Source organism: Euprymna scolopes, chromosome 10, assembly GCF_053919585.1.
Source record: "Euprymna scolopes isolate OS-2025 chromosome 10, ASM5391958v1, whole genome shotgun sequence".
NCBI classification, from domain to species: domain Eukaryota; kingdom Metazoa; phylum Mollusca; class Cephalopoda; order Sepiida; family Sepiolidae; genus Euprymna; species Euprymna scolopes.
Window position 1 is genome coordinate 121,079,133 of NC_136491.1, and position 20,042 is coordinate 121,099,174.

Below are 20,042 nucleotides of genomic sequence, written 5' to 3' on the forward strand. Positions count from 1 at the left end.
TGTAAATGTGTTAAAGACTGACCCATGGAGTGACTTGCATGCGACTAAAAATGCCTTAGCATGGAAGGGTTTCCCCTTCCATTGCCAATGAAATGTTACAAATGTAAGTACAGCATCTATTGAAAAACAGATACTACACTTTGCTCTTAGCCATGTGGCCAAGGAAAAGTTACAAACATAAGTACAGCATGTAGTAAGAACATATACTACACTTTGATCTTAGTCAAAAGGCTAAGAAAAGGGTATTTATTTGCTCATCCACCGAGCCAATTGGGCACAAGGCCGATTTTTAAAGTGAGGAGTGAAGGGAGAATGGGGACCAACTCCCTGGGGAGTAGGAGAGCTGGATAGTGATAATTGGTATGAAGGGTTGCCCCTACATTGACCAAGGTTTTATATGTGGGGTTGGTATTTATTTGCTCCCCACTGAGAAAATTAGGCGCAAGGCCGTTTTTTAATGTGGAGAGAGAGGAAGGGGGAGGGAAAAGAGGACCAGCTCCCGATTGGTGGAAAATGGGAGCTAGATAGTGACAATTGGTTTGAAGGGTTGCTCCTACATTGACCAAGGTCTTATATGTGGGGTTGGTATTTATTTGCTCCCCCACCGAGCAAATTAGGCACAAGGCCGATTTTTTATGTGAGGAGTGAAAGGGAAATGGGGGACCCACTCGCCGGAGGAGTAGGGGAGCTGGATAGTGACAATTGGTATGAAGGGTTGCCCCTGCATTGACCAAGGTCTTATATGTGGGGTGATATTTATTGGCTCCCTCACCGAGCAAATTAGTCACAAGGCCGATTTTTAAAGTGAGAAGTGAAGGGGAAATGAGGACCAACTCTCCGAGGAGTAGGGAAGCTGGATAGTGACAATTGGTATGAAGAGTAGCCCCTAAATTGACCAAGGTCTTATCTGTGGGGTCGCCACCACATAGGGTCTTTGCTTGCAGTATCTGCCGGAACAGATGGTATTTATTTGCTCCCCCACCGAGCAAATTAGGCACAAGGCCGATTTTTAAAGTGAGGAGTGAAGGGGAAATGGGGACCAACTCCCCGGGGAGTAGGGGAGCTGGATAGTGACAATTGGTATGAAGGGTTGCCCCTACATTGACCAAGGTCTTATATGTGGAGTTGCCCCCACATATGGTCTTTGCTTGCAGTATCTGCCGGAACAGATGGTATTTATTTGCTCCCCCACTGAGCAAATTAGGCACAAGGCCGTTTTTAATGTGAGGTAAAAACCAGCTCCCCTAAAAGTAGGCAAAAAGGGGGCACTCTGGTTACCAAAAATAATAATTGTCCCAGTATAGAGGGTTTCCCCTCCATTGACTGGTACAAATTATCTTAAGTGCAGCATCTGCCGGAACAGATGCTACACTTTGATCTTGGCCAAAAGGCCAAGAAAATCTTAAAACGCTAAGAACAGCATGTATTAACAACAGACCGTGGATCTTAACCAAAAAGGCCAAGCACAAAAGTGTTACGGAAAGACCGACCGACAGACCGACGGACCGACGGAGTGACTAATAGAGTCGCTTGCACACAACTAAAAAGAAAGCCGAGCCGTAAATTGTTGATTTTACAAAATAAAACTTTTATGGCTTCGTTTTTATTTATTTACGGATGTGCAGAAGTTTTGAACTCGTAAACCGGAAGCAGATGGCCCCGAGTTTCGCCCTCATTTGTGAATAAAATTGAGGGCAAAATTCGAGTCTTGAACTTCCGTTTCGTTGGCTGGTATGACTGTTGTGGGATACGGCGTTCTTTGGGCTGTGAAAATAATTATATATATATATATATATATATACATATACATATATATATATATATATATATATATATATATATATATATATATATATATATATAAGGGGTGACTCGATTTATCTACAACTAAGATTTATTCCTGTAAGTAACTATTTCTCCGACTGCACATGCAAAAGAAACGCAGGAATTACCTGCACGATCCATCAAGAATAACATATTTTCCACTCTGAGAATAATAAATGCGAAATACTAATCTTTATCCTGAATTTAATGGCCATTCCAACTCTTTTGTCTTTCTAAAGAGAGAGGTAATATTTATATAGTTTCGTTCAAGCTCAAATATCCAAAAACAATTTGCAATTCTTTTTTAAACCATCAATAACACGCTTCTTTGAATCACTATCAAAACTAGACAAAGACAGTTTCCTCACAAAATAACTTTGTCTAGTTTTGATAGTGATTCAAAGAAGTGTGTTATTGGTGGTTTAAAAAAGAATTGCAAACATTTTCTGAAGTCTGCATACTCTTTATGTAAAATTTCAAATCTTTAGACTAAAAATTGGCTGAGAGGTAATTGTTTAAAAAACTTTGACCCCAATTTTGGCACCTTGGTTCAAATCGAATTAAAAAGTTTGATCCATGTCTGAGTTACCTACATGTAAAATTTCAAGTGTTTAGACCCAAAATTGTTGGGGGAGTTTGGTAGAGTTTTCAAAGGTCAAATCGTTGAACTTTGATCCCTTGACACTGCAAGAACTTTCTAGTCAACCTAATACGATGGACAAGTTTATGATGATGTGGTTAGAAAATAGTGCCCCGCTTTATCTGTTTGAAAGAAATGGCCAATAGTGTATAAATTGTTTTATTAATAAGTTATTGCTGAGCCGACTGCTGCAAATGTCATTATAGACTAAGCTTATAATGGGAATATTATATTGAGAATTGATTAGCCATGAGTGTCTGAATGGCTTTATGTTGACTCTACGTATTGCCATATTCATATATCTTCATCGTTATCAGCTTTAACATGCATCTGTGTTTAATTACTAATTATTAAGGATCTAAGTTACTGAAAACAAGAGTGCATTTATTTATTAAGCAATACTAGCAACCAATGTGTGAACGTAGGGGCAATATTTTTGCTAGCCTGGCAAGATTAAATAATGACTAGTAAATATATGCTACACGTTCCCTTCCAAATGGGGGAGTAAATACCTAGAAGTATGGCATCATGACAAATTAGCATATACTACACTATCTCTCATAATTCCTGGGATGGTTGTCTCATGACAACAGAAAACTTATTTCAAATTTCAAAGAAAAGTTAATTACTACGAAAATAGTATTATCATCACAGAACAGATGCTGAACTAACAAAGACATGATGAGACAAGGAACGATGCAACACTGAGCATTACATAACCCCTTTCTGTTAACGTGAGCATTACAAGGTAGTACAAATGTAAAATTAAAAGAAGTAATAGTATAGTTTTATCCCCAGACAAAATCTAAATCCATAATAGATACTAAGTGAATAAAGAAACTTGCAAATTGTGAGTATATCGTTGAAAAAAATGAGAATTTTGAGCAAGATGGCAGGACAACGAAAAAAGTATCAATTTAAAACACTAAAAGTTATTGCCGAATCTGAACATGGTGAATAATTTAAAGTTAGCGATTTACTTCGAAATTAAATGTGGTGGAGTTGATCTGGTCTCTCGCCTGCACAGAAAATATGTTTTTAGATTATCTAAAGGATTGTGTGATGAGTGAAATACTTTCAGGGGACGCAGAACGATCTCTCCATTTTTGAATTTCGGAGATGGATCTAATCTAGGTATTTTTATTTTAAGTCAGGAGTGATGGTCAATCCTAGAAGTTTTTCAAATCAGGCTACTTCCTCAAGGAAAGAGTCATGCATTTCAGATTACGTCACAGATTCAAGTGCATTTTTTTTTTATTAAACTTATGTTAAGCAGATTTGATGCGTTGCATCCATAAAGACATCTATTATTACCCAGCTTTATTATGGCTTTACTCAATTATATCTACTAGTTAGTTGGTTGGTTGGTTGTTTTGTTTTACGGCATATCAACCCTTTTCGGATTATTTAATGCCGAATCCAAAGATTTTGAAGAAATTCTTTTTAATAGAATATATTTGTTCAAGTCGGTTTCTATTTAACCCATACTTAGAATCCTAACAGGTACTAATTCTCCGGGTCAGAGTGGACCTGGGAGCAATGGTAATTAAAGGGTGGCTCCACACTCCCTAAAGCCCGCAAGCTGGGGCCCTCACCACTGGATATAGTTTAAGTCATATTCAGGACTATATTAGTTAGTGAACTTGGTTATCAAAGTAGCGGACGATTAGTAATAGAGTTTACTCTGTGTATGCAAAGAACACAATATATGAACTACTTTAGTCAAATTCGATCCAAACCTAACCACACATGTCTATGTCTACGCATATGTTTTATTTGTTTTTCGAATTACACTAAGATTCGGGCAATTAAATTAAAGAAATGAGAAATTTGGGAACAATCCATGTAAACTTACCTTTCTCTTGTTAGTTAAATACAAATTAGATTACAGTTGCATAATTCCCTCACAGTGATGGTTTCTTTCAAATTAATCCAAACATGTTCAACATTCACTTACCTAAAAAAGAAAAAAGAAAAGCAAAGTTTCCATATTTAGCAAGCGTTATACATGCTCTACAATCATTAATGATCGGTTAATTATTTTAGAAAATAATCATATATTAACAGATGTGTACATATATATATATAAAAAATCATAACTAACTTTACTAAGATAAACATATATGCTTATAAATTTCTAGAATCGTTATCGTAATTTCAATTCATTAAATAATTAAAAAAATATTTATGACTAGCATTTCCGCCCGGCTTTGCCCGGACCTTACGAACTTTTCATAACTTTATGTGTATATGTATGGATATAAAAAGTGTGAATATGTAAAGTAATGCCTTTCTATATAATAGTCTTCCTTAACTACTGTAGAGAAAAGTTGGTAGAGACCGCAGATATCAAATTTTTTAAAATTTGACCCCAATTTTTACCCCTTAAGATTTATTGTTTTGGGACCAACTTAAATTAAAATGTTTAACCCCATGTCCAAGTAAATTACATCGAAAATTTCAAGCGTTTAGATTCAAAATTAACGGAGAAGTTTGGTAGAGTCTGCAAAAGTCAACTCTGTAAACTTTGACCTCTTGCCAGTCGAATTTTTGCCTCCAAACTAATTAAAAAGCTTGCTGCATTTCTGAATACCCTTTATGTAAAATTTCAAATGTTTAGACCCAAAATTAGCTTAATAGTTTGCTAGAGACCGCAACGGTCAAATCTATTTTACTTTGACCTCTTGGAATCCAAATTTCAAATGTTTATACCAAAAATTGGCTAAGATAAAACCTTTTTTGAACTTTGACCCAAATTTTGACCCCTTAACATTTATTGTTTTGGGCTTAAATCAAATTATAAAGTTAGATCCATGTCCAAATAATCTATATATAAGATTTCAAGTGTTTAGACCCAAAATAGGCGGAGAAGTTTGGTAGAGTTCTAAAAGTTCAAATCGTTGACCTTAACAGAAAAATTGCTGGCCGAAACCCGATTAAACAGGTTTTCCTAAAACTCAATGCCCCGTATGTCAAATATCGAGTCTGTAGACTGAAAATTGACAGAGTTATTTGCTAGGGAAATGTACACAGACAGATAGGTACACACACACACACACATTTTCACTTTTATAGATATATAGATCCAAAGTCTAAATGCAAAGGGTCTTAAAATGAAAATGAAATTCAGTAATCTTTCTTAATTTCTGTATAATGAATATAAAGAAAATGCACGCATAAATTTATACAGTCTTGGTCAAAATCATAAGACCACTTAAGAAAGTAAGCGTTTACGCATATTATCGAATTTTTAAAACAAACAAATGGTTGAAACCATTGCCAAAAGGGAAAATATGATGGAAAAAAATTAAATCTGCTTCATTCAAAACCTTAACCCTGATCTAATAATTATTTTTTTAAAAAACAAACATTTTCACCTGGTCAAAATGATAAGACCACTTTAATAAAATCGGCTAGTTTTGAAAAATGAATACGAAACGCTTTCTATGTAACTAAAAGCAACTTGTTAGTGAATAAAACACATCTTACAAAATTATAAATGGCAAAAGGGAAACCATTATCAGAGGTTGAGAGAGGAAGGATATTTGAGCTTATAAGGGGTGGACTCTCCCATAGATCCATTGCAAACGAAGTGAATCGTAGCAAAACGGTCATCACAATTTTTTAAGAAATCCAGATCAATATGGGCACAAAAAGAGGTCCAGGTCGACCCCAAAAAATAACCCCATCACTGGATCGCCGTATCAGAAGAAGTTAAAAAATCTCCAGTATGAGCTCAAGTCGATTGAAAAGCCAAACAGCAGAAGAATGTAGTCCTAAAACCATCAGAAGGCATCTGGAAATGAAGGGTTTCAATCATTTAAAGCGATTGCAGAAACCACGTCTTCTTGAACAGCACAAAACTAACCGACTTAAATATGCCGCCAAATACCAGACTTGGGATGAAGAGAAGTGGGAAAATGTAATTTTCTCCGATGAGAAAAAGTTTAATCTAGATGGTTCAGATGAATTTCAACACTATTGGCATGATAAAAATTTGCCCAAAGAGACTTTTTCAACTCGGCATAGTGGAGGAGGGTCTTTAATGATCTGGGGTGCTTTCTCGTCAGCTGGGACCCTAAAGTTGCAAGTAGTGAAAGGCCGACAAACATCATTGAAGTACATTTCAATGCTTTAAAATGTTTCTATCAGGACTGAAGGTCCACGTCTGTGTGGAAGAAATTAGATTTTCCAGCAAGACAATGCTGCGATACACACTTCTCAACAAGCACGAGAATACTTTTCTTCAAATAATATAGAATTGTTAGATCATCCAGCATTGAACATCTTAGGGGATGGATGGAAAAAGAAGTGTTCACGGATGGAATCCAGTATGATTCGATAACGGAACTTTCTGATTCAGTTTTCAGTACATGAAAAAAAATTCCTTCGCAACTGATAACAAACTTGGTCGCAAGCATGCCGAAGAGAATTTTTGAAGTAATTCGTAATAATAGAGGCTATACTAAATACTGAGACCCTTTTTAGTAATTTATAATTAGCTTTTGTTAGATAAATTATCAGTGGTCTTATTATTTTGACCAGGTGAAAATGTTTGTTTTTTAAAAAATAATTATTAGATCAGGGTTAAGGTTTCGAATGAAGCAGATTTCATTTTTTCCCATCATATTTTCCCTTTTGTTAATGGTTTAAACCATTTGTTTGATTAAACATTCGATAATATGCGTAAACGCTTACTTTCTTAAGTGGTCTTATGATTTTGACCAGGACTGTATATATATATATATATATATATATATATATATATATATATATATATATATATATATATATATATATATATATGTGTGTGTGTGTATATATATGTATATATATGCATATATATGTGTATATATATGCATATATATATGTATATATATTTATATATATGTGTATATATATGTATATATATATGTGTGTATATATATGTATATATGTGCATATATATGTATGTATATATATGTATATATATGTATATATATATGTATGTATATATATATGTACGCATATATATGTATGTATGTATATATATGTATGTATATATATATGTATGCATATATATATGTATGCATATATATATGTATGTATATATATACACACATATATGTATATATACATACATATATATATATATATATATATATATATATATATATATATATTAAAAGTTAAAAAAACAATATAATAACCAAAAACTTAGCTCGATCTCATTATCAATTTATTTCAATCCAATAAGTATTTTTCAAATGAAACGACTATTCGATATTTTAGCCTGACTGAATTCATTCGGACGGAATTCAATCGAACGAAAAACTTCGACTAATCATCTAATTTTAAAAAGCCCTATTGGGTTGAAAAAATTGTTATGAGATAGGCTAAAGATTTCTTTTTCTTTTAACTTTCATATTCTACAGAAATTCTATTAGGGCTTAGGTCAGTAGTGTTGTATGATGACGAGCATTATCATGGTGGAAGATGACTTCTTTTCTGTTGCCAACATTTTTTTGAAGGGGGGGGAGGCTTACACAGGTAAGAATATTACAGGAAAATATAAATTATGTATCAATAATCTGAAATAGAACGTGTTAAATGATGGTGACATGTTTAAGCAATAAAAATTGCATAAAATATATTACAATGGCTTTAAATGCCTTTTCTACAAAGTGGCAAAATATTTTGCACCGACTCATATTAATGATTTCAATCTAACAGATTGTTTTTTTCGAACAGATATATGATTACGAATATTTTTCTATTAATATTTCCAAGAAATTTGCCAGTTTCTTTCTATAGAACAGCTAGTATGCAGAAGAAAGACGTATTTCGATTTATTTGGTGGCAGCGCGCCAAGTGGCCAACTCAGGTTGACTAACAAACCGGTCATCAACTTGTAAGGCAAATTAAAAATCAGCATTTTACGGCCCACATTAATCGGACGATAATTATATATCAACCGGGCCCCTCAGGGTGGCACTCCTATTTAGACGCTGATCGCATTGGAAGCATATCATTACGTCCCATGGATATTCCATCCTTGCCTTTCTCCTCCACATCCTGCTTCTCTTACAACAACAACAACAACAACAACAACAATAATAAAAATAATAAAGGAATTCTAAACAGAGAAACTGAATCGCTAATAATAGCGACACAAGATAACGCGATTAGAACTAACCACACCAGAGTACGAATCGACAAAACACAAGAAAACAGCAAACGCAGACTCTGCGGACAAAGAGGCGAAACAATAAAGCACATAATAAGCGAATGCAGCAATTAAAACCAAAAGAATATAAAAATAGATACGATCAAGTAGAGAAGAGATTACACATAGAATTATTCAGAAAGCTGAATATTGAACACAAAGACAAATAGTACAGCACAAACTGGCAGCAGTATTCGAAAATAGTCACAGAATGATAGGGGTCATGAATATATAAACAGATAAATCAATCCAAGCGAGGAGACCGGATGTCATACCAGTGAACAAGAAAGATATGGTCTTGTCAGATTGTAGATATTGCCGTTCAAGCAGATTACAGAGTGAAGATCAAGGAGACAAATATTTGGAGCAAATACACTGAACTGGCTAGAGAACTCAAAGGTATATGGAAGTTGAAAAAAGTCAAGGTAAGACCACTAATAGTAAAGGCGGAACAAATCTTCGGCAGATACATTTTCATAGCACTCACCGTTTGAACGCCCACGTATATCAGAACGCCTAAGAACACAATTTTGCAATTTGACCATCCGCACACATGCGATAAAGGAACAACATTGCGTCTCCACGCGTAGCGATATAGCAAAAGCTGGAATATTCCAGAACGTCTCTATATAAGGATTCGCACGCAAAAATTAAATCAGTTTTTCTTCAGATTTCTCCAGCCCGACGTGTCCAAGAGACCCCGTCCTTGTGAGACGTTAAATGACCCAACATCATTTTGCGTGAATCATATGCTTTAATTCAAACAGTCCAAGATGCAGCTCTACAATTAAACATCACCCGTGATCATCACTTCGTCTATTCATAAGTAAAACAGCTTCACTGAGAATGCATCGAAAATCAAATCAGTTTAGTTTTGTTCCAGATTCTTTTCTCGTTTTCCCAGGACTAGATCTGAAAATTATTCCGTCCTTTGAAGGCGTTAAAATGCCCCGCCCTGAATTTGCATAATGAACATTCGTTACACGAAAACACTAACGTTGGAATAGTTTGGATTACGATTTATCTAACACGTAAATAAATGTTGTTATTTCATATCAATACAGCGATATCGAGTTCTTTGTCAATTGTCATTATTTTCCGAAGTTATTTGCATTTTTATACATGTATGTGAGGATGTGATTTATGGAAAACCTTCTCTTAATCAGAGATCTCGTTAAATTTATCTTTAACGTTCCCACGGACATTCTACGTCTTTTGACTTCTACAGATTCCTGCAACTACAACCGCGGTCTAAAAATTGATAGATTCCGATTATGAATTGGTGAACGTGAACTCACACTCTTAGTAAATAGTGACCCTAGCCCAGACTCTTATTAGTAGTGACACCGCAGTGAGTCCTATAAAACAATATTGAAAAACTTTGAAAATAGGATGAGAGAAATTGGAATCAGGTAGATGGCCGATAAGATACAAGGGATAGCAGCAGTGAAAACGGCTGAAATATTAAAGAAAACCCTTGAATGGTGAGGCTGACACACATAAGTTACAAGACACCAATTGGACATACCAAAACTGCTACGAATAGAAAACACCAAGGAGTATCACATGGAATCATAAAAACTAAAACTATAATTGTAAGTTAACACCCCTGCGTCTCTGCACCATCCATAATTTTTTTTTGTGTATGTGTTACGAAAAACTAACGCAACAGTAAATAAGCGAAGGGGGGGGTCAAGGGGGATGGAAAGACCTAGGAGAGAAAGCACTAGCCAGACTTTCGCTGGATGAGTGCAAAGAGAACTGGGACTCTGGGGAGGCTTTTTGCCACCCAAGTTCCAGTGGATCAATGGTCGCCGCCAATTAGGATTATGGTAAACGGCTGTTATGATAACGTAAATTCATCTGCGAAAGTTATTGAAAAAGATGGAAATATGTGAAAACTTGTTGCTACTCAGACTCGAGAGAACACCACAAGTTGTTCTCAAAGACAAATCTTTGATAATGGCCTGTATGACTATTCCTAATAAATAATAATAATAATAATAATAATAATAATAATAATAATAATAATAATAATAATAATAAAGAGGACCAAGGAGGCAGAGCATTAACTAAGCCTCAACCAAGACTAAGAGAGAACAGCAACTTAAGAATTATTGAAAATCGAAAAATTCCCATCTTAAAAGTAGTCTGTCTTCTCTTATAGATAAAAAAAAAAATACAGGGGAATATTTTACGTTACACCGGTGTAACCTTGGCCAGTGTAAAATAACACTGCCAAAATATATATTATCTTTGCGTAAAATATGCAAAAGATTGGCTCCGCCGTTTCGGAACCTATAGGGAAGGAACCTATAGGGAAGGAATACAGACAAACTTACACTCGTGAGCAAAAATAAAATGGACCAAACAAATTTTATACATTTTATTGTACTAAAAGCTATATTGAAAAAAGAAAAATTGAACAAGTGAACTTAAAAGAGACTAATAACACAGAACAAGACATTTACTTTAATAAATGCTTAGGATGGAATCGCATTCCTTTTTGATTTCTTTAAAAGATCAATACTTTTAGACATGCTCTCAACCAAAGTGGAACACTGTGAAGAGAAGATGCTATTCCATTCGCTTTGCACAGCTTCCCGCGATTTTTCATTGTTCAAAAACGTTCTTCCGGCCAATGCACGAGATATTATGGACCAAATATTCTCGATTGGGTTTAAATCGGGGGTTTGATCTGGCCAAAATATCACATCAATTGAATTATCAGAAAACTATTTTTTGTCACTTTAGCGGTGTATGCAGGGGCCTTATCACGTTGAAAAATAATGTTCTGGGATATTCCCAGCTTCTGGATACTTAGTAATATTCGAATGTATTCCTTTGCATTGATTGACTTCTCACATCTAATAAGTTCCCCAACTCTTGCTGCAGTAAAAATCCCCCATACCATTATCCCTCCATTCCCGTATTTAAATGTCGTTTTTATGCAACTTGGCGAAAACCTTTATCCAGTTCTTCGATTGCATCGTTCGGGAGCATCGGGAGCATCACTAACTAGACAAAATCTTGATTCATCTAACCAGAAAACATTCCTGAACCAGTCAGTGTCTTCCTTGCCATAACACGAGAAAAATCTCTTTCTATCATTGATGTTCTTCTTAGATAAAAATGGCTTCTTTGAACACTTCTTAGAAGAAAATCCCATTTCCTCCATTCGTCTAGATATTGTATATATAGAAAGAGAATTTCTAGCCTCTATTTTGAATACTTTGCTATGGTCAACATAAGTTTTCTTTCGATCCTTCAAAACATTTAATTTAAGCCTGTGGTCGTCCTTCAAAGTCGATGTTCTAGGGGGATCAGATCCAGATTTCCCTTTTCACAAGCGTTCGACTTCGAACCTTTGACCAATTTGCTTCACTACAGAAAGAGATGTTTTCACATTTTCTTTTCTTAAAATATCAAAAATCTGCTTGTAAGCCATTTTGGACTGCTTTAATCCTACAATTCGGTTTTTTATATCCTCGCCAAGATGCAGTCTTACCACTTTTTATTATATGCTGTAATAATAATGATCAGCAAAATAGAAATTTTCAGTAAAAATTCAATCGATTTCTTCCTTCTTTCATTCTTGACCCATTTTACCTTACACAGTCTAACATCATAAGTTTATTTAAGAAGTTTTATCATCACACAAGACGTAAGGCCCAGAGTATAAAACAAGAGTAGATTATTTGATATTACAGGGGCACGTTCTAAACAAATGTTTCTGTTTAAAGCACAATTTCACAATAATACTTGACATTTTCATTTTAAACTTAAATTCAAGCTATTATCGCCGCACAGCGGTAATGCCAGGCATATAAAATCAACGGTATGTGCTTTGATATGCAAAGGGCGTGTTCGAAATGAATGTTTCTGTCTACAGCACAATTGAAGCATGGTACTTGACTTTTGCATTTTAAACTTTAATTTCAAACCATAATATATAAAAAAAATAATTTCATAAAATCTACAGTGTAATGTAGACTATAATATATTGTGAACTTAGTCATTGCGAGAGGCATGTTAAATTTTTTCCTGATGCATCGCGATGGGACCCCAATTAGAGCAGGCAAGAATCGATTTGATTGAAAAATGGGCTATTTCATCGATTTTGATTACAATAAAAATATAGGAGTGTAAAGCATTCAATCTCGGGCAACACCGGGTCACGCTGTTAGTAAATAAATAACATGAAATAAAAATGTCATTTACAAAGCGACCTTCGACAAACTGACTCCTATGAAAATCATTTATAATAATATATTTTAAAATTTCTATTTATGAGTATATATATTGCTATTGGTGGTGTGCTTCGACATTAAGTTTACCCTAAAAGGGTAGATATACCTTTTAAATATACAAACTAAGCGAACCAAAAATGTTATTCCTAAGCCATTACCTTCCAATAAGATGTGCACCAAATCTCAAATATGTTGCTAATTAAAGATTGCTATTATGGCAGGAAATATTCTACGAACTCAACAGACGTTTACTGATAACAAACGGCCCGCAGTAATTTGTCTGTCCATGTATATTATTGGCTCGCATATTTAATAATTTAGTAACATTTACTTTGAAGATTCTAAATTATTTGTAAAAATAAACATGTTATCTGATTGCCTAATCTCTTTCGTCATTTCTTATTCACATTTCTGTTTTGCCAAACACCACTAGGAAAACAAACGAACTGCACCGAAAATATTTACAAACACTTCTGTGTTTAAGTATTTATTGGGTCAAAGTCTAAGTTATTTATTACAAGTACAGTGAATGTTTTAAAGTTTAATAACAACTATAATTAAGAATGTCATTTTTATTTGTTGTTTTCAGCAACTTCCTAACATTCATCAAATTTTCAATAACTCGTTGGTACTCATCAAAATAAAACAGAAATATATGTGTGCGTGTGTGTGTACATGGGGGGAGGTTTACAAAGGAGTCACCACTGATCAAGGCCCGGAGGTCACTCGAGGATAAGGGTTATTGAGAGTACAGTATCAATGGGATAATATTGTAGTAATCATTAGTAATGAAAATGTTGTAAATTGGACTACTTAAGGGGGCTGGTCATCAAGAATTTGTTTACGTTGGACTTGAAGACAACCAAGTTGTGGTCAGCTGGAAAACAAGCAAACGGAAGAGAGTTCCATAGGCGTGAAGTTCTAAGAAAGAAGCTTTGTTCATAGAATCTACGTTTTGATTTAGGCACAGTTATATATATATATATATATATATATATATATATATATATATTTGTGTGTGTGTGAACAGTGATTTTGCTATATTCAAAAGTTCTACGGTTATGTACATTGTACTTATTCGATACCTCCGTTCAGTCTCGAAAGATAAAAGATACCCCCTGTAGGGGCGGCTGCGCCTGTCATTGTGAGACAAGAGATACGCAATCCTCAACCAAACTCTCCTGAATCGGCACTGCTTGAGTCCAGTGGCGAAGAGAAGTTCAGGACGACTGAAAACAATGCCGAGATAAGCGGAGAGCACATACAGCACCTGGAAGTCCCAAATGGTCACCCATTTGGTACTGGCCAGCTCCATCGTTGCTTAACTTCGGTGATCTGACGGGAACCGGGGTGTCAAACGTAATTATGCTGTATTGTACTAATTATTTTTGCCAAAATAAAAAGCTTCAGTACATTTTACAGTTTTGTCTTGATCATGGGAAACAATCAACATTTCGTTCCGTGGAAAACACAGAAAGAGAAAAATGTATAACGATATGATGTGGAAATTCAGGAAGAAGCAAACAAAACTCATGCCGTGTACTTTTTCACAAAATCTCTCTGTCCTTTCTATCTTACTCTATTTCTTTCTTTCCTGATATATATATATATATATATATATATATATATATATATATATATATATATACTAGCAGAAGTACCCGTCGTTGACTTGGTCCAAAAACAATCTACAGAAAATGGACTGTGATTGATGAAAGTATGATAGGTTATGAAAAGGAGTGGGTTATAAAGAGATAGGTTTTGATACTCAAAAATTTTACCATGAGCAAAATATGATAGAAGTAAAGATAATTTTCGCGAAAATATATTTTTTTATATCAACTTTGTTTCCATTCGTAGCCAAGAGTGACCAACAAAATGATGTTTCTTTACAAAGAGAAAATGTTATATATATAATAATATAAATATACAAGAAATAAATGTTACCGTAGTCAATAAAAGTTACTTTTATGGTAGAAAAGTTCATTGATTTGTATTTTTATGTAGTTTGTAAAAAAAAATTTTTTTAATTCACGAACCGGTTTAAAAAAAATCAAAATGGCAGCGACTTTGAAATGGAGAGCCCCGTTTTCAATTTGAAGGAGGAGCACCTGAGCATTCTGTGTTAACAATTTAAGAGATTTCCGTCAACGTAAGGAATATTTATAAACATATTTTAATGTTTTCCATTATTTTGTGCTTGAGGAATATTCGATTATGGAATGTGTAGTTTATATAAAAAATCAATTTAAGTAGTTATCGCCTCAAATTTCGTTTAAATTTAGGTTCGCTGTAATTATTTCAAGTAAAGAGCATTAAAAACTATTTCAAAACAAAAAAAAAACATGGACTGAACTTTTATTGACTATGGTAACATTTATTTTTTGTATATTTATTTTTTCGGGTAGTCGTTTGTTGGCTTTTCTGCTAAACACACTTGCTAAATAATATCGACGAAATATCGAAAAGCAAAGAAACAAAAACAGTTTTGAAAAATAATGAAGCTTTACTTACTCTAGTAAAATAATCCGAAACGGCAAAATGGGATATTATAAAAGTAAACCCGTAATTACTTTAGTTTTTTAAAGCAAAGAATCGATATAAATATAATAATAAGAAAATGGCGCCCTTTTCAAGCAGAACAGCTTCATTTCAGTTTTACAGTATTAAACGGTGTAGTATTTCGCCGTTGGATTCAGGGGTGTACTATTGTAATGTAAAGAACACGCAGAAAGGATGTAATAATCTGAATTCCTTCTAGCACACTGACAAAAAAAGCTTAAACAGATATATAAATAGAAATGAAAAGGTTATGTAAATGTTTTTTTAAAAAGACACGTAATCACGTGAGCAGGATTTTTTCCTTCTCTTGACACGATAACAAGTAACGTTCTTATTTTTTTATTATTTATCTATTTATCTATTTTCATAAGAGTGTCACGTGCAAGTGGAGAAGTAAAAAACAGAGTTATGCAAAATTTGTGTCGAGAATTGTCTAAAGTTCCGACTTTTTTGGCTTTCACTTTAATAAGAACGTGAATCTATGAGGTGAATTTATTCGACACAATATGATTCAACTGAAAAAATAAATAAAAGCTAACATGAATTAAGATTAAAGTTTAGGTGTTATTGTGGACCCTTGCTCCTTCTAAAAAAACTTTGTTAAATTTGTGACATATTTACATTCTATGGAGATCAGGAGTGAACGAACTCCCAATAATTTTAATCTACCATATTTCTTCAAACTGAAACATAATTATCAAAGTATACTTACGCAAATAGATATGAAATATCTTTGTTAAAGTTTGTGCAATATTTCCATGGAGTACAGGCGCGAACGCAGACCCTCACAATTTTATTATACCATTCCTATTAAGGTTGAAACATACTTATCAAAGTATTCTTATGCACATCTCTATCAAAAACCTATGTAAAATTTTTTTTTTCATTTTTTATTTCCATACTTTGGGGGCCAGTCGCGAACGCAGACCCCACAATTTTTTTGAACCACCGTTCTGCCAGATCAAACATACCCATTCCTGATCCTCGATACATCTTTTATCATTATATGCAATCAGTTTTTTTTAAATAGTCAACCATATAGGAGCCTATTCGTGACCACACACACACACACACACACACACACACACACACACACACACACACGTTCAGCTTTATATTATATATATATATATACAGGGTGTCCACAAAGTCCGGCTACATTATGTAGCCAGACTTTGTGGAAGCATCCTGTAGATTATGAGGCCAGACTTCGTGGGCACACTGTACACACACACACACACGCACACACACGTGTGTGTATATATATATACACACATATATATATACATATATATATAACTACTTAATTTACTCACATAAAATTAATATACGACAGTATAGATTTATGCGTAAACTGTAAGTATTTACTTCAAAAGTGCTCAATACGTAGGTAGAGCTAGTTAGTAATTTATAAAATATATATTGCGCCATAAATATTTTATAAATTATTTACTATATATATATATATATATATATATATATATATATATACATATATATATACTTATTTATTGTTAAATAAACATGTTTACATCCAGCTGCTACAAACAGCCATTTGTTTCAATCAAACAACAGATATCATCAGGCAGCGACTTGACTATTCAAATGTTCAATGAATAATCATTGGGTATTCATTGAACATTTGAATAGTCAAGTCGCTGCCTGATGATATCTGTTGTTTGATTGAAATAAATGGCTGTTTGTAGCAGCGGGATGTAAACATGTTTATTTAACAATAAATAAGTATTATCAGCTCTTTTTTATTGAGCACTATCTAACAACCTCGTTGAATTCATTAGTTTATTACTTTTGAATAACAAACACCCGCGTATATATATATATATATATATATATATATATATATATATATATATATATATATATATATATATATATATATATATATACAGGGTGCCCACAAAGTCTAGCTACATAATCTACAGGATGCTTTCACAAAGTCCGGCTACGTAATGTAATATATATATATATATATATATATATATATATATATATATATATATATATATATATATATATCATTAGTTTTCTTTTCAAGTGCAAAATTGGAATCCATTCACAGATTTTGTCTCATATTATGTGCGTTTTTAAATTTAGACAGACACCTAAATTTTTGTTATATTGCGTTTAACACGTGTTTCATTGGTTAACGGAATATGTTTTCTTAATATCATTAAACGATTTTTCAGAAACGAATAGATATTTCTCAAAAACTGCTACAAAGTTTCAGATATTGAAAAGCATAAAAGAATTTGGAGAAAAAAGGGAAAATATTAAAATAATAAATCACACATATATATATACACGACACCTTTCGTGCAATGCACACGCCCAATGTCACACATATGAATCACCTTGAATGTTAGCTGCTCGATCGCTGGAAGAAAACAAAGGTTCGCCAGACTATTTGCGACGAGTTGACTATGTCCGCTATGCTCCGTAAACAATGCGTATGGAATTGTAAGACTATTCGACCAAAGTGGAATGACACGGCCAGTTTAACCGTGGTCAGATTGTTGTTGATTGGCGCAAGAAAAAACAAAACACAATATTTTCCTATTTACGAAAATGGGCAAGGAACTACTAAAAACAATAGAAACATGTTTATCTTGGGCCGAGGATTCTGTATAAGTTCACATTACTCAAATTAATCATTTTGCGATTAATAAGACTCTCACTTATTTTATGATTTCATCTGCACTTTTCATCGGCGATGTTTCTGATAAAAGTTAAAGGAATCAGTGTTTTCTGCCGCGACTCTCGTTTTGCGTGGACTGTAAACATCATTCAACCTTATTAATATTTATCCTTGAGAAATTTTTAGCCTTCATAGTGATAATTCGTTAATAAGATTTTAACAGAATATATTTTAATTTATCATATGCGCTCTTTGTAGATACGAAGTTACTTTTAATATTTAAACGCAGTTTATCATGTTTAATAGGTTTCAGTCACAACTTAAGAAACACAGAGACAAAAATGGTCGCCTGAGTTCGAATTTTATGTAAAAACAAAAACTGAGTGAAACTGAAACAAAATACGAAACCAGAGTATTCATCAGCAAATTAATTTTTAGGAATAAAATTTTCTGTGTTTAATTTTTATTTGTTTAAAATCAACGAGAGTGGAAACATTCACTTCTTAAAAATAATCAATGTGCACAAAGAAAGCAAAGTCAGACGGTGGATTTGAGACCATATTTCGATTTTGTAGATTTTAGCGTTCCAAATTAAATTTTTTAATTCGTACCGCTCTAATACATTAACACGTTACTTTCTAATAAAAATTTGTCGTAATATTTGGATACTTCAATTAAAGACTTACATTTGGAGTAATAATCACACAAGAATTAAAATAAAATAAAATGAAAATTTTCTTTTAGATAATTTTTTGAAAATAATTACACAACACTTTCTTTTTTTTCAGTTTCACACAGTTTTATTCTAGTTTCGTATTTCGTTTCAGTTTCACTCAGTTTCCGTAACATGTCAACATTACCACCTAATCTAATAAATGCAATTTAATAAATTTTATAATAATATTTTTTATGAATTCCTGGCTCATGTTAAGATCTCTGAGGGTGGAAACAATACTTCTTTACTTGAAAATGACTAAACATATACCGATCGTCGTATTTGTTTATTTAAGGTAATGTTCCAGAAAAATTCCGGAAAACTCAGATTTGTTTTGCCGTCAAGGTGACAGGACTTGGTGAAAAGTTTCATGAATTTCTAATAAAATAGTTTTAAAAAAAAGAATACAGGAGGGCTCAGAGACCCACGGGTACACGAAGGCATTTACCATTAAGAAAACGTATATTTTCTCATTGTTAATAGAAAATTAAGAAAATCAAAACAAATTATTTTCTTTAAAATAAATAGTTTTTATTTACGTTAAATATGATTAAGCTGCTTTCAGCCTTAATGAGCCATTCTCAGGCAGCTTTTTTATTAGTCATTTTTACTTTAATCGTCGGAAATATAACATCTCGGGTATATTTTACTGAGTGTTGATTCGATTAGCATGAAGGTCTTTTCACGTATCACACGTGGTCTCTGTGATAAAAAGAGATGTTGAAAAATTGAAATTTTCTTTTTTGATTATTCCTGAATTCCACAGGTATTGCGTACAGTTTCAATTGGAATTTTAGCTAATGAAATATTTAAATTTATCCCGGAGTAAACACATTATATAAAACAGATTTTTGCATCCATAAAGAATTTATCGGTGCTGAAATATTTATGAGTGTTCTATAAAGATGTTTCTGTGTATGTACATGTTATGTATGACGGTTTCATGTATAGACGTTTACTTACTTCTGAGAAGCTTTATTTACTTACCTTTGTTTATATAAAATTAAGGATGTATACGTGTACGTGTCAACAATTACCTCCACTCTCTATTTGTGCCTAAATCGAAATGAAGATTCCATGAACAAAGCTTCTTTCCTAGAACTGCTCGCTTGTGGAACTCTGTTCCGCTGGTTTTCTTCAAGTCTAATGCAAACAAGTTAAAGCAATCAAATTATACCCGATTTCTACCA

The 20,042-nt window shown here is 33.5% G+C and overlaps 1 protein-coding gene and 1 pseudogene across 1 annotated transcript in view; both read right to left on the reverse strand.

Moving 5' to 3' along the window:
- LOC145286258 (low-density lipoprotein receptor-related protein 12-like) overlaps nt 1–20,042 on the reverse strand; it is a 925,334-nt gene that overhangs the window by 568,633 nt on the left and 336,659 nt on the right. The window lies entirely within an intron of this gene.
- Nucleotides 1,257–1,403, reverse strand: LOC145286753 (U2 spliceosomal RNA; annotated as a pseudogene).